This window comes from Cetorhinus maximus, chromosome 14 (genome assembly GCF_964194155.1).
Source record: "Cetorhinus maximus chromosome 14, sCetMax3.hap1.1, whole genome shotgun sequence".
In the NCBI taxonomy this organism is placed as follows: Eukaryota; Metazoa; Chordata; class Chondrichthyes; order Lamniformes; family Cetorhinidae; genus Cetorhinus; species Cetorhinus maximus.
Genome location: NC_135892.1, coordinates 38,612,053 through 38,624,516, shown reverse-complemented (window position 1 = coordinate 38,624,516; position 12,464 = coordinate 38,612,053). Strand labels below are relative to the sequence as shown.

Genomic DNA, 12,464 nt, shown 5'->3' with positions numbered 1-12,464 from the left:
AATAGAGCTGAAACCTAGCTGTGCATTATAAACTGGAGTAAGTTACACACAGAAAGCATTCTGAAAGCAAACGTTCAAGCAATTACATACAAAACTCACTAGTTATATTGGAAACCAGTCCTCAAAGTAAGATCTAGTGTGCAAAAAATGTTTTGAGCTTCAAGGAAAATCTCTCACTAATTTTTTGAGCAAGAAGAGCATGCAACGATGGTGTTCATGTATCCTTGCTTCTGGTTCATCTATGAATTCTTCCATTTTGTGAGGCTGTTGAAATACATGGTTAGCAGAGACCTGTACTCTTCATCAGGCCCCCACCTCCAGCCTAGACCCAGCAATAAAGATGGTCGAGGGGGTTGGTTCCAAAAGAGACATCTCGGAAATCAGATCATGTGACAAGTGAGAGATAGGGAAAAAGGGGGAAGAACCACTCCCAGTTACTTCATGCAATGATACATAATCACAACAGATAATCTACAACTACAAAGGAGTGTGTGAATCCATATGTTGTAGCACCAGTCAGAATATCTTGAACCCATTCAGCACTTCATATTGATGTGGCTTACTTCACTTAGTTATATCAGGCCAAATTTCCAGTCTCTGGATCGTCAGAGACCGGACGTATGACTGAAGATATACATTAGTACCTTGCAGAAGTCCTGACATGCAGACCTATGTGGGAATTACCCAGAATGTTTCAACTCCAATGGGTAATTCCCCTGGGACTCTCTGTAGAAATCTCTGAATCTACTTCAGACAGTTTTGTGGTACTTACCTGAATAGTTACCCAGGAAATGTTAGACAGATTAAAACCTAGTCCATCACCTAGGTAACTACAAAACTGATCACCCACCTGACCCTCCCCCCCGACTACACCCCCAATACAAATACTCCCCAAACTTGACCCAACTACCCCGGCCACCTGACTAACCCGCAACCCGATTACCTCTGGCCACATGACTAACTCCTGATTTGAACCAACTACCCACCAACCAATTATCCCCAACCCAATTATCCCCCAACACATCTACCCAATCACCCACCTACTCTAACACACATACCTGCTTATCCACCTCACCCACCTATCCACCCCACCCACCTACTACCTCGTCCACCCATTCATCTACTCATCTATTCACTATCATTCAATCTAGACCTTTAAACTTATCATATGGCAGCTAGAGCCATAAAAAGGTGGCATGTCCTAGCCTGCCAATTCTACTCTGCTCCGGGTTACCCAAGGGAGGCTGCACCACAGAAGATCCCAGAAAAATGCACAGCAGAGGGATTTTCCAAACACAGCAGCAATCCAACTATCAATGCCACTGCTCGGAAAATCCATGCCATCCTTTTCCACTCTTTAAATTAAGGCTCTAACTTGTTGCATGGCTGCGTGTCTTCTGAGTTTGCAGTTTTAAATTTGTGGATCATCTTTAGGCTTTCTATGTCTATCAGAGTTTTTGCCTTGCACAGTTTGCCATGGTGTCCAATCCTATTGTGTTGGAAGCATTGGGCTGCACTTGCAGGATACCGATCTTGCCTGTAAGGGTGCTTTGCTCCACAGCGTTGGCATGTTCTGGTATTGCTTTTCCTGGCGAAGGATGTCTCTCATCTGTGTGGCATAACTAGCTGGACTGAAGGTTGGCCTCTGCACCATGTTTGATTCTCTCCTCTTAAGATTGTCTATGCTGCTCATGGAGTTCTGACTGTCTTAACTATCTGGAATGCCTTTTCCAGGGTTAGATCTTCCTTTGCTTGCAGGTCTTCTGACTTTTTTCTCAGGTTTAAGAATCTTTTCCTCTGAAGTGCCCAATTTTGGATTGGTCTGGGACTTGGATGGTCCAAATTAATTTGGAAGAGTGGACTTGTGGTCCATGTTAAAAACTTTTAAAAGTGTATGTTCAGCTTTAAGGGCTTTTTGAATTTCAAGATAACATCACCGTTCACTCGGGGTACAAAGGGATTTCCGGCACATGCCCGTTCCGCATAATGGCGATGGCGCTCTTTTTGAAAATAAAAAATTTAATAATGGTTGCCTATATTAGCTGTCTACAGACCTCTTTTGTTCAGCATTTTACTTCTTAGACTGTAAGCTCCTGCTTGCGTTTTACTAAGCTGCGCAGTCACGATATTCCCAAAATATTTAATTAATTTATTTCGAATGAGCCCGGATGCCACGTGTTCAGGCTCTTACTTGAGGATTGGGATTTAGCAACGGCTTTCTTTAAAATGGCACTTCTGACACCGAATTACTTTGAAGATGTTGCTGCGGCCTGGAATTTTAAAAGATTTACCTCACCCTTGCTAGGCCTGCTGAAGCTGTGCTTGGATTAGAAGATGGACTTCCAAAGGAAGTTCAATGAAGTCTTACGCTGTTGTAGTCTTCTAGCTTCCAAGTCTTTCTTAAAAGCTTCTACCTGGTGATTTTTCCTCTGTGCCTGTGCTTTTGGAGCTTCTTTACAGGTCAGAATGCTTTTTTGAATTTTTCCTCAGGCTTCCAGCATGTTGGTTTGTCTCTGCATTTTAGCAAGGATTTGGGTTTTTTCCAAGAGCTGCCACAATGTCGTGGGTGTTGGTTACTGACCGGTATGTCTCAAAAAAGTCTCCATAGTTTCTGTAGGTTAACTGTAAGTCTTTATTAACTGCTGTACATCTGTAAAAACTCTAGTAAAGAGTACAAGCTAGGAGCTGCATCCATGCTTAGGGTTACACATGTCGCTGTACACTGACCCCTGAGTCTGGATGATGTACCTTCTTACATCACTTGTACCTTACAAGGTATGGCCTGTACTCAGTCCCACATTAACCCTATATGTACCAGACCCTTATACTACATAGCTTATGCTCAGTCTCAGCACCAGGCCAAGTCTCTCCACATTTCCCAGGTGTAGTCCTACTGTAATTCTGCAAAACACTTGTCAGACTTCACCTCACTGATACATCGATGCAACCAACAAGGTTTAAGTTATCAAATTGTACTGTCCATAAGCTTAGTGATGAAAAGCCTGAATTTGTATGTAATATTGGAAAGTTGTTAAGAAGTCTAAGTTGAAATCTCTAAATGCCAAAATACTGTAATGTAGCTTTAAGAACATGTGGCTTTATAGATGGGGCACTTTTAGGCTCCAGTGAGTCTAACATTAGCAGCAAACAAAAGCCAAAACTGGGATGCTGATTGGCTTGAAGGGTGGCCTGACAGCTAGAACTATAAATAAAGGTTAGATTGCTGTAGGGAAGCCAGAAGCACTCTTCCCATTGGTCAAGAATTGCAAACATTTGGGTAGAAGTTATTAGTTGTGTTGACATGGGTGCACAACTTGGGCTAAATGTTTCAAAAGCAAAGAAGGTAATAGGACACTTGCCAGGGTCTGTGTATTAGTCTCTTCTTAATTACATTGCAAAGGTTTGTAAACGTCACTGTTAAGGTTAGGATAAACAGGCAATGGTTACGAGTTGTTTTTGAGCATGAATAAATAGGGGATAAACAACATTTCAATTAAATTTATTAAGTTTCCTTTTAAAGTTTTGTTGTTGTTACTGTTTCCCTTGAAGGAGTTTTCAATTAGTTAATTAGTTTGTTAATTACTTTATTTTATGGGTATTAAAAGAGGTATATGGGTATAAATAGGGGATAGCTGGGACACTGGGTGGAATCAGGGAAGAGCTCTGAGACTGAACAAGTCAATAAACTCTCTTGATAAGGCAAACCTCTGTGTCTTGGATTCAGCTTCATCAATCGACTTGGATCCTATTAACAATAGTAGCAGAGGATGATGGCCTAAAGGTGAAGATTGGAAACTAAGACTTCTTTGGAGACAGAAGGTTGTAATCAGAGTTACTTTGAAGAAGAATGGCTGAAGCCAAGTGTAGAGTATCATGGTTTTCCACTATTGTTCTGTGAAGCTGAACCTTATGACCAATGGAAGAATGAAGTGGATTTATGGACACAGGTTGTGTCCTTAGCAAAGAAAAATTGGATATATGGACACAGTTTACATCCTTACCAAAGAAAAGGCAAGGTATAGCCTTGACACTTTTGCTTCCCACCAGGAGCAGATCAGGTGCAAAGTATTTTCGGAGCTAGAGACCCATCAATTGGACATTGAGGAACATTTGGGTAATCGCTTAAAATTTATGGACAAAATTTATAAGAAAGACAATCTATTAAATGCATACGAGGTACGGTCAGCCTTCGATAAATTTAGAAAGATGGTAGTTATTCCATAGAAAAATATATCATGGAATTGAACAGCATATAAGATTGCAGAGAGCCCATTTGGAGATTCCTAATTCAGTTAGGAATTCAGTTCTTCCTTTCAAACTGTTGCACTGTGCTAAAATATCAAACATGGATAGGATCCTGGTCTTAGCTGGGGTTAGATTTTCAGAAGGAGATATGCTTTTGGGACAGATGTCTGAAACTTTAAAAAATTCCTGGGGAAACATTCATTTCCAGCCACTTTCATAGCACAAATGGACCTTTAGCAGTAACACAAAATATAGATTCAATGCTTACGGCATTTCAAGACTGTTCAGATATGGGACACAAACGTCAATAAAAAAGAAAAATGACAAACAAAAGGGATGAGGATAGAGAACCTTTTGGCAGCTTTAACAGATGAAAGGAATTGGGTAACTACAGCAGAAGAATGAACCCCAGGAATAACCAAGGAACGGTCAACAAGTGTTTCAGACGTGACTCGAAATATCATTTTGCGATGAATTGTCCAAAACAGAAAACAGGGTTTTTGAAATGACACATGACATAGAAGGTTCAGAAGGGGAAGATGACAATACTGATCAGTTACAGAGAATTGTCCTGGTCACAAGAACCCAGTACTGGGTGTTCTAGTTGCGGATTCATTCAATTGTGCTGTGTTAGACAGTGGGTGCACATCCACGCTATGTGGAGTGGATTGGTTGAAGTGTTAGTTGGATTCTCTAAATAGTAAAGGCTGAAATAAGGTTAACAAATATAAAAGTTTTACTTAATTCAGGTTTGGGGGCGACAACATGTTAAAGTCACTAAAAAGAATGGCAATTCTATGTAAAGTAGCTGGGGTAAGCCACTTTATTAGCACAGATGAAGTATCCAGTGAAATACTCTTAACTATTAAGTAAGCCATCCACAAATTTGGTAAGGCACAAAATGCTTTAAAAATGGGGATAAAGATTGTATCCATTGACGTGCGTAGCAATAAATCTATGACGGGATGTGTTGCGACCATGGATTACCTTGCCAAGGTCAAAGCTGACCTGCTGTTTCTGCAGGAGTGTGAGATACTGCACCTCAGCTCCTACAGGCAATGGTGACGATGGTGGCCCCATGGGCCATCGATTTGATCGGGAGGAAATAACTCACGGTCCTCCGGCCTGGATATTCTGCTGTGGGGAGGCAATTTCACCACCTCCAAGGTTAAGGACGTGGTGGGCAGGTGCCTCTCATAGCAGATATATTATATAAGGATGCTACACTCTGGTTAATTAACGTGTATGCCCTGGCTCAAAACAGTGAGCGGCTGGCAGTCCTTCAGCAGCTCCCACTGCTGCTGGCGACTTCCAGGCCAGTCATTCTGGGCAGTGACTTCAACTGCATCATCGATGCGGCTGGATGATCCGGCAGGGCCGACAGCAGACTGGACACCACGTCCAGACTCCTGATGGAAACAGTAAAGGATGCCAAGCTGCACAACATCTTCAGCAACCCTGCAGATGGAGCGCAGCGTAGATACACCTAGTCACGGCCAGGCTATTCCAGGATAGACTTCCTGTTTGTGTCCCATGCATTTACAGTCAGATCCACCTTTGTCAGCCAGCAAGCCTTGGAGGCCTCCAAGATCATCTTCCAGTCCAGAGTCCGCTCCGTGGAGCAGGATAAGACGTGCTCTCGTTTCTTCTTCCAAAAGGTACACAGAGAGAGCTCTGACATTTTGAGAGAGCCTGAAGGAAGACGACAGCTAAGTAAAATCATCGCACTCTGACATTTTGAGGATCAAGTTCTTCTCTGACCACTGCCTCCGACTGGCTGACTGTCACTTACAGGAAGACCAGAGGGTTGGCAGGGGGACATGGAAGCTGAACATGCAACTGCTGACTCCTGAGAACATTGAGGAACTCAAGGGGGGTTACAAAGGTTGGAGAACTGTGAAACCCCTCTTTAGTCCCTGATACAATGGTGGGAAGCAACCAAGGAGCACATCAAGAAGTTTTTCATCCTCAAAGGTGTCCAGAAAGCTAGAGAGGAACCGAGGGGAATGTCCCGACTCCAGAAAAACATGCAGAACCCGCTCCAGCTGCAGTCGATGGGGGTCAATGTCAAGGAGGAACTCCAAGAGGTGGAGAGCCAGCAAGCCTCGGAGGCCTCCAAGATCATCATCTGCTCCAGAGTCCGCTCCGTGGAGCAGGATAAGACGTGCTCTCGTTTCTTCTTCCAAAAGGTACACAGAGAGAGCTCTGACATTTTGAGAGAGCCTGAAGGAAGACGACAGCTCAGTAAAATCATCGCACTCTGACATTTTGAGGATCAGCAAATCCTTTTATGCTAGATTGTATGACATGAAGCCCACAGACAGCACAGCCTCCCAGTCCTTCCTGTTCTCTATTACGGAGGTCTTAGGCAACAGTATTTGGGAAAGTCTGGACAAACCGCTAACTCCTGACAAACTGACTAAGGCCCTTGAGTCTTTCAAGAAGAGTAAAACTCCCGGAAGCGACGGCTTACGTTGTATTCGGTTAGTTGTATTCGGCTCTGTGGGACTGCTTCAGCCCAGACCTGTTAGAAGTGTACGAGAGTATGCTCCTGGCTGGCAGCATGTCAGAATCCATGAGGAAAGGCAGCTACAAGCAGAAAGGTGAAAGGGAGGAAATTAGAAATTGGTGACCCATCTTACTGTTGAATGTGGACTATAAGATTCTGTCCAAGGTCATCGTCAATCGGGTCAGGTCTGCTCTGGAGCTGGTGATCCACCCTGACCAGACCTGCGCTGTACCCAGCAGGAAGATCTCTGACAGTCTCGTGCTACTCAGGGATACAATAGCCTATGTGCAGGACAGGGGTGTGGACACCTGCCTCATCAGCCTGGACCAGGAGAAGGCGTTGACAGAGTATCTCACACCGACATGGTGGAAGTGCTCTCCAAAATGGGGTTTGGGGACGGAATCCGCAACTGGGTCAAACTGCTCTACACAAACATCTGTAGCACAGTTTCAATCAATGGGTGGGAATCAGAAAGCTTTCCAATTAACTCTGGAGTCAGGCAGGGCTGCCCTCTCTCTCGTCCAGTGTGTGTGTTGCCTAGAACCTTTTGCTGAGTCTATCAGGAAGGATCCAGGCACAAGAGGAGTGACGATCCCAGACAGTGGAGGCACTGAGGTAAAAGCCTCCCTGTACATGGACGATGTCGCTGTTTTCTGATTAATATCTGCAGCCAGTTTGAATTGGCCTTAAGTGCCAAGGTAAATCGTGGCAAAAGTGAGGTCATGTTCTTTGGGAACTGGGCTGACCAGCCCTTTCTACCCTTCACCTTCAGGTCCGACGGCCTGAAGGTGCGGGGATATGGTTCGGAGGGACCAGAGCATGCGTTAGAAACTGGAAGGAGTGGCTATGGTGAAAAGAAAACTGAGCGTGTGGACAGTCCCTCTCCATTGTGGGTAAGAACCTGGTCATCGGGTGTGAGGCACTCTCAGCATTGCTGTACGTGGCGCAGGTCTGGCCCATTCCTCACTCTTGCGTGATGGCAATCACCTGAGCTATCTTTCACTTTATCTGGAGGTCAAAAATGGATCATGTTTTCAAGGACACTGTGTACAAGCCTCTAGATGAAGGCGGAAAAAGCATGCCCAACATCGCCCTCATCCTGATGGCCATCTTTGTGTGTGACTGCATCAAGCTGTGCGTAGACTCATCGGTACGCAAACACTACGTGCTGAGGTTCTACCCGTCCCCGGTGTTGTGGAAGATGGGTCAAGCCACACTGCCACAGAACGCTCCAAGTAGTTGGACCATCTGTCCCTCGTGGAAAACTTGATGCAGAGAAACATCTTTGACTACAAGTCCATCAGGCAGTGGTGGGCAGGTAACGTCCTAGAGGCCCTGCAGGAAAAGGAGATGGTGGATCCTGTCGGATGGTTCCCCGAGCAGACTGTCAAAGTCATTTGGCAGAATGCCTCATCGCCAGAACTTTCCAACAAGCACCAAAATGTAGCTTGGCTGGTGGTGAGAAAGGTCCTCCCCGTCAGATCCTTCCTACACTCCAGAAGTCTTACCCCCTCCGCACATTGCCCTCGAGGTGGCTGAGATGGGGAAGAGACCGTTGTTCACCGCCTTGTGGAATGAACCATTGCAAAGAAGGTTTGGAGAGAGATGCAGTGGTTTTTGTATCCCCTTAAGAAGATATCTCTAATCAAAATGTTAAAGAAGTGTTAATGGCATCAGAGGTAGGAGTTTAAAGACATAAAAGCAAACTGTTGTAAAACTAATTTGACAGTTGGCCCATCCATCTTGCCATAGGTGAAAAATTCTACTAAAGAATGTAGGGGTAATGGCTGATGAATATACTAAACTTATAGAGATCAGTGAGAAATGTGATATGTGTAAAAAATATAGGAGGACACCATCACAGCTGTAGCGAGTCTGGAGCGGGACAGTAAAGAGCGAGACTTCAGTGAGCTGAGCGGAGCTGTAACGAGCGAGACTTCAGTGAGCAGAGCGGGGCTGTAAAGAGCGAGAATTCAGTGAGCGGAGTGGGGCTGTAAAGAGCAAGACTTCAGTGAGCAGAGCAGGGCTTAAATTTAATGAAATGGTCTTTTACTTTAAAAACAAACAAAAAGTATGGCAAGGGAGCTCAGTCCCGTGTGTTGTATGTCCTGCAGCATGTGGGAGTTCTTAGACATTCCTTGCGGTCTGGATGACCACATGTGCAGGAAGCTTGACCAGCTTGAGCAACGGGTTTTGGAGCTCGAGCGTCAGTTGGAGACACAGCGGTGCATCCGTGAGCCTGAGGGTTATGTGGATTGCACGTTTTTAGATGTGGTCACTCTGCAGCTTAAGGAAGTGCAGTCAGAGAAGAAATGGGTGACCACCAGTCAGAAGAAGGGAGGCAGGCAGGTAGTCAGGAAAGCCCCAGAGTGCATCTCACTCAAGAACCGTTTCTCTGTGTTGGAAAGCAGTAAGGCTGAAGGTTCCTCTGGGGATTGCAACCAGAGCCAAGTTCACAGCACTGTGGATGGCTCAGCTGCACAAGGGGGGAGGAGTAAGAGCGCAAGAGCAATAGTGGTAGGAGACTCAATAGTAAGGGGTGCAGACAGGCACTTCTGTGGCCCTAGACATGGCTCCAGGGTGTTGCCTCCCTGGTGCCAGGTTCAAGGATGTCACAGAACAGCTGCAGGGCATTCTAAAGGGGGAGGGTGAACAGTCAGAGGCTGTGGTTCACAATGGTACCAATGACATAGGTAGAAAGCGGGATGAGGTCCTGCAACAAGAGTTTAGGGAGCTAGGTAGAAGATTAAAAAGCAAGACCTCAAAGGTTGTAATCTCTGGATTACTTCCAGTGCCTACGTGCTAGTGAGTATAGGAATAGGAGGATAAGAGAGGATGAATGCATAGCTGAAGAGATGGTGCAGGAGGGAGGGCTTTAGCTTCCTGGATGACTGGGTCTGTTTCTGACGAAGGTGGGGCCTGTACAAGTTGGATGGGTTGCACCCGAACCAGAACGGGACCAACATCTTTGCGGGGAGGTTTGCTGGTGTTGTTGGGCAGTGGGCAGGGGGTTTAAACTAATTTGGCAGTGGGGTGGGATACAGAGTGGAGGTACAGTACAGAGTGATGCACTGCCAAATATAGAAGAGAAACTAAGTCAGTTTGGAAGGCAGATCAAAAATATAGACCTGTTAAGGCATAAGGGAATAATTCAAGGCTGGATTGCATCTATTTTAATGCAAGGAGTCTTACAAGTAAAGTAGATGAATTGAGGGTGTTGATTAACACATGGGAATATGATATTATTGCTATCAGAGACATAGTTGAGAGAAGGACAGGACTGGCAGCTCATTATTCCAGGGTGTAGAATCTTCAGGCACGACAGGGGAAAGGGTGTAAAAGAAGGTGGTATTGCACTATTGATCAAGGAGTCAATTACTGCAGTAAGGAGGCATGGTATCCTAGAAGGTTCCTCAAATGAGGCCATATGGGTAGAACTTAAAAACAAAAAGGAGGCAATCACTTTGCTGGAAGTGTACTGTAGGCCTCCAAAAAGTCAGGGAGAGATAGAGGAGCAGATATGTAGGGAAATCTCAGAGAAGCGTAACAATAGTAGGGGATTTCAACTTCCCCAATATTAACTGGAATAGCCTTAGTATGAAAGGCTTAGAGGGGGCACAATTCTTAAAGTGCATCCAGGAGAGCTTTTTGAGCCAGCACGTAAAAAGTCCTACAAGAGAAGGGATGGTACTGGGCCTAATCTTAGGGAATGAAACCGGGCAAGTGGTAGACATGTCAGTGGGGGAGCATTTAGAGGATAGTGACCATAACCATTTAAGGTAGTTATGGAAAAGGACAAAGATGGACCGGAAATAAAGGTCCTGAATTGGGGGAAGGCCAATTTCAATATGATATATCAGGATCCAGCCAAAGTGGACAAAGCAGCCAAAGCAGCTACTTGTAGGAAAGTCCACATCAGACCAGTGGGAGTCATTCAAAAAGGAAATAGAGAGTTCAGGGCCAACATGTTCCCATCAAGGTGAAAGGAAGAACTAACAAGTCCAAGGAACACTGGATGTCAAGGGATATAGAGGATTGGATAAGGGGAAAAAAAGGAGGCTTATGGCAGTTACAGAGGGCTGAAAACAGCGGAAGCCCTAGAGGAGTATAGAATGTGTGAGAGTTAAGAATTACTTAAAAAAGTAATTAGGAGAGTGAAGAGGGGGCATGAAGAAACACTGGCGGGCAGGATAAAGGAAAATCCCAAGGCATTTTATAAATATATTAGGGCAAGAGGATAACCAGGGAGAGTAGGGCCCATTAGGGACCAAAATGGCAATGTGTGTGGAGCTGGAGGATATAGGCAAGGTTTTGAATGATTGCTTTTCATTTGTGTTCACTATGGAGAAGGACGACGTAGGTGTAGAAATCAGGAAGGGGGACTGTGATATACTTAAATAAATTAGCATTGAAAGGGAAGAGGTATTAGCAGTTTTAGCGGGCTTAAAAGTTGATAAATCCCCAGGCCCAAATGAGATGCAAATCAGGCTGCTATGTGAGACAAGGGAGGAGATTGCAGGGGCTTTGACACTAATTTTCAAATCCTCTGTGGCCACAGGAGAGGTGCCAGAGGACTGGAGGACAGCACATGTGGTACCATTATTCAAGGAGGGTAGTAGGGATAAACCAGGTAATTACAGGCCAGTGAGTCTAACATCAGTGGTAGGGCAACTATTAGAAAAAATTCTGAGGGACAGGATTAATCTCCGCTTGGAGAGACAGGGATTAATCAGGGATAGTCAGCATGGCTTTTTCAGGGGGAGATCATGTCTAACAAATTTGATTGAATTTTTCGAAGAGGTGACTAGTTGTGTAGATGAGGGTAGTGCAGTTGATGTAGCCTACATGGACTTCAGTAAGGCTTTTGACAAGGTCCCATACAGGAAGATGGTCAAGAAGGAAAGAGCCCATGGGATCTAAGACAATTTGGCAAATTGGATCCAAAATTGGCTTAATGGCAGGAGGCAGAGGGTGACGGTCGAGGGTTGTTTTTGTGATTGGAAGCCTGTGACGAGTGGTGTACCATAGGAATCGTTGCTGGGACTCTTGCTGTTTGTCGTGTACATTAATGATTTAGACATGAATATAGGAGGTATGATTAGTAAGTTCACAGATGACACGAAAATTGGTGGTGTCATAAATAGTGAGGAGGAAAGCCTTAGATTACAGGACGAAATAGATGGGCTGATATGATGGGGAGAGCAGTGGCAAATGGAATTTAAGCCTGAGAAGTGTGAGCTGATGCATTTTGGGAGTATTAACACGGCAAGGGAATACACAATGAATGGTAGGACCCTAGGAAGTACAGAGAATCAGGGGGACCTTGGTGTACATGTCCATAGATCCCTGAAGGCAGCAGCACAGGTAGATAAGGTGGTTAAGAGGGCGTATGGCATACTTGCCTTTATTAGCTGAGGCATAGACTATACGAGCAGGGAGGTTATGTTGAAGCTAGTTAGGCCACAACTGGAGTACTGTGTGCAATTCTGGTCACCGCACTATAGAAAGGATGTATTTGTACTGGAGAGGGTGCAGAAGAGACTCACAAGGATGTTGCTCAGGCTGGAGCGTTTCAGCTATGACTAGAGACTGGATAGGCTACGGTTGTTTTCCTTAGAGCAGAAAAGGCTGAGCTGTGGGGGGCCTGACAGAGGTTTACAAAATTATGAGGGGCATAGTTAGAGTAGATAGGAAGAAACCTTTCCCCTTA

General features: G+C 45.0%; 1 protein-coding gene across 4 annotated transcripts in view; it reads right to left on the bottom strand.

Annotated features, from left to right (window-relative positions):
* Positions 1 to 12,464, bottom strand: part of tulp4a (TUB like protein 4a) — a 408,102-nt gene that overhangs the window by 211,367 nt on the left and 184,271 nt on the right. The window lies entirely within an intron of this gene.